Raw genomic sequence first — 13,229 nt, forward strand, 5'->3', positions numbered from 1 at the left:
CTGATCCAGAAGAATTGATAACAAACAAAGTCAAAAGAAATTCACATACCACTGATGTGAGTAATTTGAAAAATGGGATATCAAAGATGTCTCCTGACAATGAAAATGCAAGCTACCTTCAATAGTCTTATGGTTAGTAGGGATATTATATTAACACCTATTTAAAACTATTTTATGAATAAGTTCATTAATTAAATTAGAAACGACTATTTTTCATTACGAGAGATAATACATTCAATGAACAAAATTAAGTAAAACAATGCTATCTTAAATTTGATTGTAAATATCACTAGAAGCTCATTTTTTTTCTTGTACACACATGTATATTTAGCTCTGTTTTCTTAAAAATGCCTAGGAGTATTGACAAGCAATAACAATGAGCACTCCAGATCCTTGATCATTGTCTCTCAATACCACTTGCACATCAGTAGGAAACAAGATCCAACGTGAAGATGGTTTCTACTGGCCCAAGGTGAAATCCTCTAGCAGCAAGCAGCCACACTCAACATGGAGGATTCAGCAAGATGGATGACACATTTTCTCCAACGAATCAATGACATACACAAAATAATATCAGGATGCTATTTGTAGGATTAAAAAAAAACTTTAGGAAATATAATGACTAAATACAATATGTGGTCCTCATTTAGATCTAACTAGAACAACCTGACTGTTCAGATTTATCTTTGATAGAATCAGGAAAACATTGGATGGTATTAAAATTGGCCCATATTTCTCTTAGGTGTACTGTATCTTAATAGGAAGAAGAAGAAGGAGAAAGAAAAATATCCTTCTAAGTTTAACATGTATTCTCAAGTTTTGTTTGTTTGTTTCTGATGAAATGATAGGATGTCTAGAGTTTGCCTTAAAGCACTCCAGGGAATAAAGTGAAGCAAAATGTGTGTGGAGGTGAGTTGGGGGCAGGATAGAGGTCTGGGAGGGAATCAGCTTAGGAAAATGTTAAAAATTATTTGAAGCTGAGTGATATGTACATGCAATTTATTAAACTGTTTTCTGTAACTTCATGTATGTCTAGAAACTTGCACAAAAACATGTTCAAAGAAAAGATAACCCTGAGTTTTAAGCTACCAGGTAGACTATTTTAATAACCATATAGCTGATCTCTCCACCTCATATATCTCCCTATTCAATTCGTCACCTAAACTGTTACCGTTTTCTTTGTTTTTTGATCATATGACTTCTCAGCTTCCATAGACTTCACAGGGCTCACGTTGCTTGTCAGATTAAGCAGAAACACATATAGGACTTGCCTTTGAAGTCCTTCTTGCTGTTTTTTAAATTTTCTTTCTTTTTTTTTTTTTTTGAAGTATGATTCACAAAACGTAAAAGTAATTATTTTAAAATGAACAACTCAATGGCATTTAGTATATTCACAGTGGTATACAAACAGCACCTCTACTCTAGTTCCAAAACATTTACATAACTCCAAAAGAAAACCCATTAAATAGTTACTTTAAAGTCCTTTTTAATCTGGCCCAAAGTAGAGAGCTGGATATGTCCTGGAATATGGCCCGTACCTTTCTCATTTCATTTGTGCTCACGTTGGTTCTTCAGTAATGCCTTCCTTCATTACTGTCCTTAATTAGAAAACCCATTTAAGACCCACACCAACTCCACATCATTCACGAAATCTCTAAGATGACATTGGTTTGATCTACTTCTCTCAATTCTAATGCTGACAAATCTAACAATGATGAAAGACTATGTTTTTATGGAATTACAATGAACATACAATTTTATTTCATAATTATTTTTAATGATAATAGAGTCAAAGAACCTTAGAAGAGAGACTATTCAAATCCCAACCAGTTGTTTAGGCCATTGTATCTAAGGGGAGAAAAACTGATTTTGGAATCAGAGAAAAACAGAGCTCACACATCTGCACTAGGTAAATGCTCTGGAAAGAGGCTAACTCCACATTAAATCAGTGTGGGAGAGAATGTTACCATGATTGCCAATACTGTCAAAGTTTCTAGTAATAGAAAGTGTTCCAAAACAATTTTTAAAACAAATTGAAACAAAACGTGCAGTGAGGCTGAAAATAATAATGAGAAGAATCTATGAGTGTAAATGTTCAGCATTTGAAAGCTCTCCACAAGGTCGTTACTGGCAAATGCATTTATGTTGGTTGGACCTGGCATGTGAACTAGGCAGGAGAGCCAGAGATTTCCATCCCCACCTGGTTTTACTCCATGGCTTCATCAGTTTCATGGTCCCCATTCCTGTCAGGAGCAAAGCCTGGCACAGGTGAGAATGAATCACAGAAATTAGGAATACTGGAGCTGTAAAAAGCCTATGTGCTTTAGAGGTAACCAAGCCCTATTTCATCATTGTATAGATGAAGAAATGAAGCTCTAAGGAAAGTAGACTGACTTCTGAAATTTACTTAACTTGTAGAGCAAAGTAAGTCTTAGAATCCAAATATTCTGGCGCCGATTCCAAGGCTTTTTCTGCTGCAGAACCTAAATTATTTATTTATATTCATTAAGTTTTAATTAACTTACTTATTTCATTTTTGTGTGTAAAGGGTTTTCTTTAAAAGTTCAGTTGGTGATTATCTCTCCTTGAAGGTCAAGGAAATCAGACTCAAGGTAAGCATCAAATGTATGTCTATGTTTTTTAAGAAAGTCAAAGATTTACTTATAGGAATTTGCTGTAGTTCCTAAGTCCTGTTATTTCCATATACTATATTGCTAAGGGAGTAAAGAGGAAAGCAATAAGGAATAAGATAAAAGCCCCACATATGAAAAGAGGGGACAGGGGTAATGTAAGAAAACCCACAGCCAAAGTCTAGGCTACAGCAGACATACATCCTGTCCTCAGGATAGGTTTCAGATCTGACTCCAGTTTCTGACTTTCCTGTAGATATGCACTCAAATACAGGCCCGGTCGGGCTGAAGGCCACAGAGAGTGTCTAAGGTCTGTGCACTGCCATGACCTTTCAGTTATGTGTTGTGTTAATTTAGTAGGGCTGCTCTTACAACATTCCACAAACTGGGTGGCTGAAACAACAGAAACGCATTGTCTCATAGTTCTGAGGCTAGAAGTCCAAGATCAAGATGTCAGCAAGGTTGGTTCCTTCTGAGGGCCATGAGCAACCTCTGTACTATGCCTTTCTCCTAGCTTTTGGTGGTTTTCTGGCAACCTTTAGCATTTCTTGGCTTGTAGACTCATCACCCTTGCATTAGTCAGCTGAAGCTGCCAGAACAAAATACTACAGACTGGGTGACTTAAACCCCAGAAACAAATTTCTCACAGATCTGGAGACTGAAAAGTCTCAAGATCAAGGTGTGGGTTGATTCCAGTTCTGGTGTGGGCTGTATTCTTCCTTGTGGATGACTGCCATCTCATTGTGTCCTCACATGGTAGTGGAATGGTTGTAGGGCAGGGAATGAGAGAGAGAGGGAGAAAGCGAGAGAGCCCTTTATATAGTGCCTCTTGTTCTCAGGACACAGATCCTTAAAAGAACTAAGGAGGTGTGAATATCGAGACATCACCTGAACTGTCAGATGTCCTGGTCCCAGTAGCTCCTGGTCTCAGGAGAGGGTCCCAGGAGATGCTATGGGTCAAAATTCAAATGTTAAAATTCTACCTTGCAGTTCTTCAGAATGTGATCTTACTTGGAAATGCGGTTGTTTGCAGATGTAATTAGTTAGGGATTAGGGCCCTACCCTTAGGAACTCGTATAACCTTCAATACTTCAGTGTAGGACCTATCTCCAAATACAGTCACCTCAAAGGTTAAGACTTCAGCATGAAAACTGTAGGGGTATACAATGCAACACATCACAACTCTGATCTCTGCCTTTGTGTTTACATGGCATTCTTCTAGTGCGAGTGTCTATGTCTGTGTTCAAATAGTCTCCTTTTTATAAGGACTCCAGTCTCATTGAATTATTGGTCCACTTTAATCTTAACTAATTACATCTGCAAACAACCCAATTTCCAAATGAGGTCACATTCTGAAGTACTGCAAGGTAGAATTTTAACATTTGAATTTTGACCCATAGCATGTATATACCCTCTCCTGGTACCAGGACATCCATCAATTTAGGTGGGGTTTCAGTATTCACTCCTCCATAACAGACCCTGAAACAAGACTTTGTGTGCATGAAGTTATTTGGGAAACACAAGAACTTGAGCAAGGAGTGGGGAAGAGGGCATGATTAAGTCAGCCTCCACAATGGTCACTTGGAGAATCCCATTAGCCCCATGGGGAAAATACAGGGAATATTATCCCTCCAGGGAGGAAAAGGAACAGGGATATTTAAACACCGATTTCTTTGTCTGTTCGTGGCCAGTGGCTGTTGTGTCCTCCCTCTCTCTTTTTCTTTCTTCATTATTTGCTTTAGCCTTTTCCAACTCTCCCTGGGGAGAATTGATATTCATGAGCAAAGACACAAATCACCTTCATGCAACACTTCTACTCCTGCTCCCTTTGAGTGCTAATCCTACCAGTCTTCATTTGCCATATTCAGGACAATACTTAGAAACATTCATGTTAAACCAGATTCTCTCCTAAGTCTCACATCTGGCATCATAAAATCACCCATAGGTGAGCGCTGTTCTGGATACTAAGCTATGTGTTCCCAACTTAGAATCTTACTCTGGGAACTTGCACGGAATCTCTCTACATTCTTTATCTGCCACTAAAACAGAAAAACAAGCATGACAGATATGAAAAGTATAGATAATTTGCTTATTTATAGCATTTAGCAATCTTAATTTATGTTTATGTCTTATCAGTGAACCCCTGCTAATAGAGATTCCATTTTTGCTTAAATTATTTTGGTCTTGGACTGTGGCTTTCCAGGCCATCTCTAAATGTCCTTTTGTTCCCAGAACATTTGGTCCACGAACATGACTGTAATAAAAGCAAAACAAAATAATCAATCCCAAACCCTCTATCAAGCTTTAAATAGACACAACAAAAAGCACAAAGACAAGAGTGAGAATTACTAACTCCTCAAAAATATCATTCCCCAATTATTTCAACTTGCCATGGCAATAATAACAGGTAAGATTTACAAATGCCCGAAGCAGGAAGTGACAGGAGCGAGTGGAGAACTACGTCAACTGCTGCAAGTTTGAGGAAAATGAAAACAGAGAATTAGTCATTGGGTTTAGCAAAATGCAAGACATTAGAGATCATTATAGGAGGTCTTTCAGTGAAGTGGTAGAAAGAAAAACTTGATCAAAGTAAATTGGACAGAAAAGGGGAAGTGAGAAAGTAGAAACAATAAATATGAACAGTTATTTTAAGGAGTAGAACTGTCAGGGGAGCAGAGAAAGTAAACAGTATTTGGAGAGGGGTAGGAAGTCAAGGTCGAAAGCATGTACATGTGCAAACACACACACACACATACACTTTTAAGACAGACAATATCAAGGCATGTTTTTAAGCCAATAGAAATGATCTAGTAGACAACTGATGATAGTACAGAACAGAGGAGGGGGTAGCTGGGCATACATTATTATGTTGGTGCAAAAGTAATTGTAGTTTTGCCTTTACTTTCAATGGCAAAAACCAATTACTTTTGTACCCAATAATAGTTGAATAAAAAAGATTAGTGGACGGGGTCCTTTGACAGAAAAGGAACCCCAAGGCAAGAAAAGGCAGATGGTGTATACAAATGAAGGTGGGTATATGGGATTGGTGGGAACAAGAGATTGTTTTCATCTGATTGCATCTGTTTTATTAATAAATGCAACTCATCCAGGGAGTGGGGGCAAAGGTGGGGAGTGAGAGAAAGAGAAGGGATTGGAGTTTTGAGATGAAAAGTTGTATTTGTTTCCTACCACCATAGCAAATTACCACAAATTGAGAGGCTAAAAGCAACTGAAATTTATTCTGTGACAATTCTAGAAGTCAGAAGTCCACAATCAAGGTGTTGGAAGGGCCATGCCCCCTCTGAAGACTCTGTGGAAGAATCGTCTCTTGTCTATCCCAGTCTTTGATAGCTCCTGGCATCCCTTGGTTTGTGGCAACGTAACTAATTTGTTTTCGTTTTCACATGGCACTCTTCTTCCCTGGGCCTCTGTGTTTCTAGTTTTCCTTTCCTATGTCTTATAAGGTCACCTGTCATTGGATATAGTGCATACCCTAAATCCAGGATCATTTCATTTTGAGATCCTTAATTATAACTGCAAAAAGACCCTATTTTCCCAAAAGGTCAAATTCACAGGCACTGGGAGTTAGGACTTGGACGTATTTTGGAGGACACCATTCAACCCACTATAGAAGTGTTATATCATAATCATCCAGAAGAATCAGGAAAGTTATATAACTAGGGAAGTGTAGAGAGACTATCTCTCAATGTCAAGAATCCATATGAACTTTTGATAATAATTTGAAATAAGACCATTCTACATACTTCTGTGTTTTTCCTTGGCAATATTCTGCTGCTTGAATGCCAACATGAACTAAGTGGGTAATTAATTTAACCAAAGTTGAAATCTTGTGAGGCATGCATAATAAATAGAATGACCAAGATATTATGAACCCTGAATAGAAGTGGCTATGTAGTGTCGAACTATAGTGTAGTACATAAAAGGTGAGGACGAGAGAAGAGAGAGGAATTGTCAAAGTGTCAATGGATTAGAGGTCATTATAAGGTTAAAAAGTAATTGAAATGGGGATGGAGGTGTTTGAATGAGGACGAGTAGAAAGTAATGGCTAGGGGATAGGATACTTAAAATTGAGATTTTGGAGATTAGGGTTTCTCTCTTCTAGCTGCCCATTAGAATAACCAGAGATTCTGAATTAATTGTCTGGGGTAGGGCCGTGGAATTGGTATTATCCCAAGAATTACTCACGTACAATATATATGTCCATGGTCCTATGAACATGTATGAAGGTATTGTGGAGGAAATAAAAATCAGTGGAGGTGAAATAAGAGATCAGAATATTACAAAGATCTCCCCAGGAGTAGGAGGAAATGTGAAATTTTCAGGGGATAGGGGATGATTCTTGGGACGAAGACATGATGTAGGGACCTCAGGACAGTGGATAACTCTCTAGGATAGTTTTTTGTGGCAAGCAGGAGTACCACAAAGCCTGAAAGAGATGATCAGGTCTAAGAAAATCATCCTTCATATCATTATTTGCTATTTTTAAATGGCACATATATTTAATAAAATGATCATTTTCTAGGGAATAACTTGACAAAAGAGCAGCTGGCTTATGCCTTAGAATTATGCCAGGAATTACCAAACAATTCAAGAGACTCTGACCTACCACCGCGGTTCCCAGGTTGCTTCTGTCAACCTGAAATAATCAAAAGGATTAGAATCTTAAAGTTTATTTGAGTGAAAACCTGGGAATTGCCATCCAGGAGACACAGACTTCAGATAAATGAGGTCAGTGCCCCAAAGACAAAAGTTAAGTTCTTGCTTATACAGGCAGAAAACAAAGAAGTTTAGTAAGATTATAACATTTTATATGCAAGGCTGGTTTATGAGTTACAACAATTAGTTAGTTTGTTTTCCTTTCTGTAGGGTTGGCTTTCATGTTTTTCACTGTAAAAGTGTATTTAACATTTCATCTTAAGACAATATGATAGCCACGAGGTCTTTGTGTGAGAAAGGTAAGAGGGAAGTTAATCTATAATGAAGATCAACTGTGAAGAGGGAAGGAGGCTTCCCTGGTGCCCTTTAGTCATTTACAGCATTTTACAAAACAACGTAGGTAAGGAAGAAGGCTAATCTGTAATCAGAGGAACACAGATTACAGGTGCTTAGGTTGCAGCTGCCTGCCATGTAACTCAGGCCTTGTAATCACATTCTTTTAAGGCTCAAAATAATTTATAATTCCAACAGCTTAGATTTTGAATTACTTATTTTCACACTTAAAACCTAAGACCGCTGCCAACACCTCCCTCTGTCCTCCAGGAAGGGAGGACAGGGCTTATGCTGGATTGTTCATTATTATTGCCACTGCCTTACTCTGTGGCTGCCATTATCAAATGATCCCAAGAACCAACTCTTGGGCCCCCTCCAACTATGTTGTCTTCTCTTCCTTAAACACTCCTTTATCTCTAAGAGATAGCCTGTGATGGCTTCAAAGATAGCCCCCAAATTCTCTCTTATTCCCTTTCTTCTTGAAGTGGACTGGATTTAGTGATTTACTTCAATTAATTATCTAAAGATGGAAATAATGGAATAATACTTTCAAGATAGAATTATACAAAGATTTCAAGTGGGGCTCACGCCGCCAATCTTATTTTGCCTGTCAGTTCTGCTTGTTTTTAGGTAGTCTTTTGAAGAACGCAAGAGTTTTTTGGCATTTATATGATATTGGAGCAGACATACCTATATTCTTTAATCCAAATTAGCAAAGTGTCTATCTTCAGCAGGCTAAGTCACCAACTCTTCTCTGTCTCAGTGCTGCTTACTTTAATTATCTGTTTGTTCTATATTAGTTTGTTTCCCCTAACAAGATCTCTTTACAGGTATGAATGCCTATCATGAGCTACTGAAGATCAAACACCACATTGTAAATTTTTCTTTTATGATTTGTTGTCCATATAGTCAAGATATCAGTTGAGAATGCATCTTCATGGGAGGACAAGGTACAGAAGCTATACCTTAAAATAGCTTTGCTTTGAATATTTTATATAGCATAAAATTGCATTCTATTAATTTTAAATACCTTTAGACAATAACCAGGCCAATTGTCTGTACAGAAGAAATACCCCGAACCCAGTGTTTCTCTCCTTCTAAAGATGGCTAATTTTTCCTATCTCATCACAAGCATGCCTGAGTGGATGAAACAGAAGCATATGTATATGTAATAATCATGTATTTCAGTTCCCCATTCTTGGTTGAATGAAGTGGGGATTTAGTTCAGTTTTGGGCAGGTGGTCTTGAGAGCCTCCATTTATTATGACGGTTTTCATTTGTAAGGACAGAAACCATTGCCTAGTTTTTCTTAAGTAAAACTGTGTCTGTTCAAATGATATCACATTTTATCATTAACTAAACATCAATTGATCTGGAGCATTAATAAAATAATGTCTTATATTTACATGGTTCTTTATATTTACAAACATCTTTTCATATCCTTTCTTCTTTGACCTCCCAACAGATGTGGAGCTAAATATACAGCAGGCTCTTCTATTTCTGCTTTTCAAATGAGGAAACAGAATCGCAGTGAGGTTAAATGACTTGTCCAAATCCCACATCGAGTAAGTTATGGCACCAGAAATTGAACAAGGACTTCTGAGGCCATGATGTGACTGATTGATGTCCTCATGCATTAAATCACCAGAAGGAAAGACTATCATTTACACATGAGCAAACTCAGGTCTGATAGGTTTTGTTACATATGCTTAAACCTTCTTGGGAACAGTCCCCATGCTCTATATTATGTGAAAAGCACAGAAAGCCTCTTCTCCGGTATAACAATCTGTCTTTCATCACACTCATTTGTGTTTCACATGACTGAGTTTGCTGTTTAGGGAATTCCAAATGTAGAAAAATCAGATAAAACCCAGTGTCCCTGGTTTCAGTCTGTGTGATTATGAACACAATACTGTACTTACAGTAGGATGCCAGAGTGAATAGACGCTGTTGCCTTTGAAAAGATGAGCATTCGTTCTGACCTAATAACTACCTGACGCTGGGTACAATTATCTTTCTTCGAGTGGCACATTATTATTTGACACATTAATTGTTGTGTCATTTCTTTCTGAAAGGCATGTTGGATGTCTCATACAAGCCAGAGGCTTCCTGAATTAGCCATGTCCGAGTGGTGCAGCACTAATTTACTTTTCCAAACTAAAATCAACCCCATATCATCACCCATTTTCAATTACCACAGGTGGACCTGAGCTGCCCTGTGACCTCAATGCTTCCTTCCTGTGCCTTGGCATATCTGATGAACATCAGCGAGATCCCCTTTACTCACTACAGCTATGAAAGGCCCCTCCTCTGAGGCAAACCACAGAGAGAGAGACATGGCTTTGCAGAATGGAACATCCTTTATGACCTAATTCCTGCCCAGGAAGCATTGCACAAGAGTATTAGCATGGTCTCCTTTCTCTTGTGTCCATTCTAACCTGGTTTGTTTCCACTCTTTTCTAGGAAGGGGTTTCTGTATGGAGGACTGTTTCCAAAGCACAAAGACTCTATGGTCTTAGCAAGGCCCAGACATTCAAGTCTGGATGATCTTCTTCCATTGCTGCAGCTGCTCTCTGACATCCTGCACAGGCTGATGGGCTGGCGGCCCTGGGTGTGCCTCTGGGCCTGTCATCTGTCGTGTTGTTAGACCGCTGATGAGCTGTTGCTGCTTGCCTTTAAAGCCTGCACTTCTCTCTTTTCCAACTTTGGCTGCCACTAGACAATGAAAATCAAGCAGCCACACGGCCCTTTATCCCCTTCCAGATCCAACTGGTTAAATCAGTCTTGGAGCAGAAAACAGAACCTTCCCATTGTCTTCCCAAATACATGGGGTGTGCCTGTCCCATGGCAAATTACTGTTAAAAAAAAATCAGAATTAGAATGCATTTGATATTGCACACTTTGCTGCTAGTGAATGCCATGTCACCCTGAAGACTCATCTCCCCTTTTGGTTTTAATTGGGTCCTTTTCTGTCGCTTTCTTTTCAGCTTGCACCTGTCCCTGACATATACTGCTGCTGACTACCAAGTGAGTTGTTCAGTGAGCTAGAGGAATGATAAATTAAATATGATATGTATCACTGAATCCGTCTTTGGCTACTTCATCGTACATTATAATTTGGGAAGGGACTATTAAAATAAAATACTAAGGAATAAGCAGAAACAGCCCACTGTTAACATGTCCAATGGCAAGAGAAAATTACAGGTTTCATTGTATATGCGGCACCATCTGCCTCTTTCTGAGGCTGAGCCTTCGGCTTTCCCAGGGGAAATAGCTGTGGATAAGTTATTCAATTAGAACAGCATTATTGGCCAGCAACCTTGGAGAATTGAGTTGATGATGTTGCGATTATCCTCCTGTACATTCCTTCATGTCTCCGGCAGGCTGCAGTGCACGGCAACTTCCTTAAGTGTTTACTGAGCCCTACAGTAGAGGTGAACAATTGGAATGAAGAATATCAAGGATTCCTGAAAGAAAATCAATTTTGAATGAACTTTTCTTGCTTAGCCACAGCTCCAATATTCTGAGTCATACTGTATTTTTGTGGACTTCCATTGACTTAAGTGACAGAAATGGCAATCGGGAGGAGAGTGAATTTCATGATATGCATTTAACCTATGGCACTGCACAAAATAATTATTCATGTACAATTGTGAGATAAAAAAAAAATACTCAGGTCTCCTCAACTGTGATATTAATCTTAGGGAATGGGGAAATCTCATAGGAGCATAATGCCATTTTAATGAAGACTTTAGCTGTTCTTCAAAAATATTTGTATCATAAAAAATAGTAATTATTTATGAGTCACTCTCTCAGGAGGACAGATCCCTTCAGGGGTCATGCCATCAACCAAAAACTTCCTAAATGGGAGCTTTTGGGAGTGTTCATTGTTATCTCTAGGATCCTGTGGTTTGTAACTAGAAGACCCAACAACATTCCTCTTGCCTCACAAAAATATTTATAATATTTTTATATTTTTAAAACTTATTGATGCTTAAAGAAAGTTAGACATAAAGAAAAATATTAAAATCTAAAACAATTTATTTTCACATTTCTCACAAATATGTATATATACATCCAAGTATGCTCTGGTATGTCAAATATTTTCAGGGTGCATATCCACACCCCAGGGGCAGTTCAGGCAATCTTCTATGACTGTTAATTGGGCAGGAAAGCAAACGTGCTCCTCCTCATTGGTTCAGATTCTGATGGCTTTGGAAGGTATCTGTCTGTATTTCTGTTTTCATAAATTGGAAGAATTACATTTATATTCTTTGTCTTTGTGTGTGTGTGTGTGTGTGTGTGATGCTGATATTTTAAGATACTCATTTTTAAGAGCCTCTTATATATTAGGACACAAACCCTCTATTGCAAAAAATGTTTTCCCTAGCATGTCATTAACTTTCATTTAGTTGTTGATATTTCTGATATTCAAAAGTGTTATTTGCAAGTAATCAGATCTACTTTTTCACTTGTGTTGTTTTCACGACATTATGTGTAAAGTCTTCACTTGAGATAAGTTAAATATTTACTTACATTTTCTTGGCTTAAAGGTTGAAGTGTATTTTCTTTTAACTAATCCATTACATATATATGCATGTATGTTTGTGTGAAGGTGTGTATTTAGCATAGAATGGTCTAAGATAAATGTATCTATGAGATCCGGTTATATTATCAAAAACACTAACATCTCAGTGTCTAAACACACATTTTTTTCCTTGCTCATGTAAAGTCTATGTGTGTCCTGAAAGCTTTTGGACAGATGCCCTCCACAGCAACAACAACAAGAACAAATTAAGAATTTGGACTGCACGTTTACCTGTTAAAAGCCTTTAAGCTCCGTTTTTCAGAGTACTTCCATTTTATGGCACCCCCATCTCAACCCAAAGCTCTGGGTTCACTGTGGAAGAGGAGGAGAATGTGGGAAATGGGTCCATCAGCTCTCACATACTTTGGGCCGGGAAATCATGCATTGCCTCCTAATAGACACAGTCAGGCTATGGGACCAGTCATCTAGCCCCAGCCTACTGACTAGAGGAGTGAAAAAGGAGAACTGGAAATATTGCTAAGGACTGGTATTATCCGCCACAATTTACCCGTTTGTTTCTCCAAATATTCAGTGCAGTCTCCCTGTGGTATAGATATGTATGACAATTATACCTACCTCCCCTCTAAGAGAGAAAACCCCACGGTCTTCCTCAGTCATGGCACTGAGCTCAAAGTCCAGAATCCAGAATCTCTGAGTGATGCAATTGTCCCTCCGTATCCATGGGGGTTTGGTTCCAGGACCCCCATAGATATCCAATCCACAGATGCTCAAATCGCTGATAGAAAATGGTGCAGTATCTGCACATAGCTTGTACATATCCTTCCATATACTTTAAATCATTTTTATATTACTTACAACACCTAATACAATGTAAATACTATGTAAATAGTTAATGCTATATTGTTTTATTTACATTCGTTTTTATTGTTATATTATTTTTATTGAGTTTTTAAAAAATATTTTCTATCCACAGTTGGTTGAATCCTTGGATACAAAGGGCCTACTGCATACTGTACTCTCCATGTCAAGTCTATAGGTAG

At 38.2% G+C, this 13,229-nt stretch overlaps 1 long non-coding RNA gene across 1 annotated transcript; it reads right to left on the reverse strand.

The window, feature by feature from the left end:
- Positions 1-8,636: 8,636 nt before the first annotated feature.
- On the reverse strand, positions 8,637-12,865 carry LOC117063423. The gene is made up of 3 exons (XR_004428919.1): positions 12,805-12,865; positions 10,960-11,107; positions 8,637-10,495 (listed from the first exon to the last, which is right to left on the reverse strand). It is a non-coding gene; the product is annotated as an uncharacterized LOC117063423 (long non-coding RNA).
- Between the last annotated feature and the right edge of the window lie 364 nt (positions 12,866-13,229).

The sequence above is a fragment of the Trachypithecus francoisi genome, unplaced genomic scaffold, assembly GCF_009764315.1.
Source record: "Trachypithecus francoisi isolate TF-2019V2 unplaced genomic scaffold, Tfra_2.0 Lachesis_group18, whole genome shotgun sequence".
Classification (NCBI taxonomy): Eukaryota; Metazoa; Chordata; class Mammalia; order Primates; family Cercopithecidae; genus Trachypithecus; species Trachypithecus francoisi.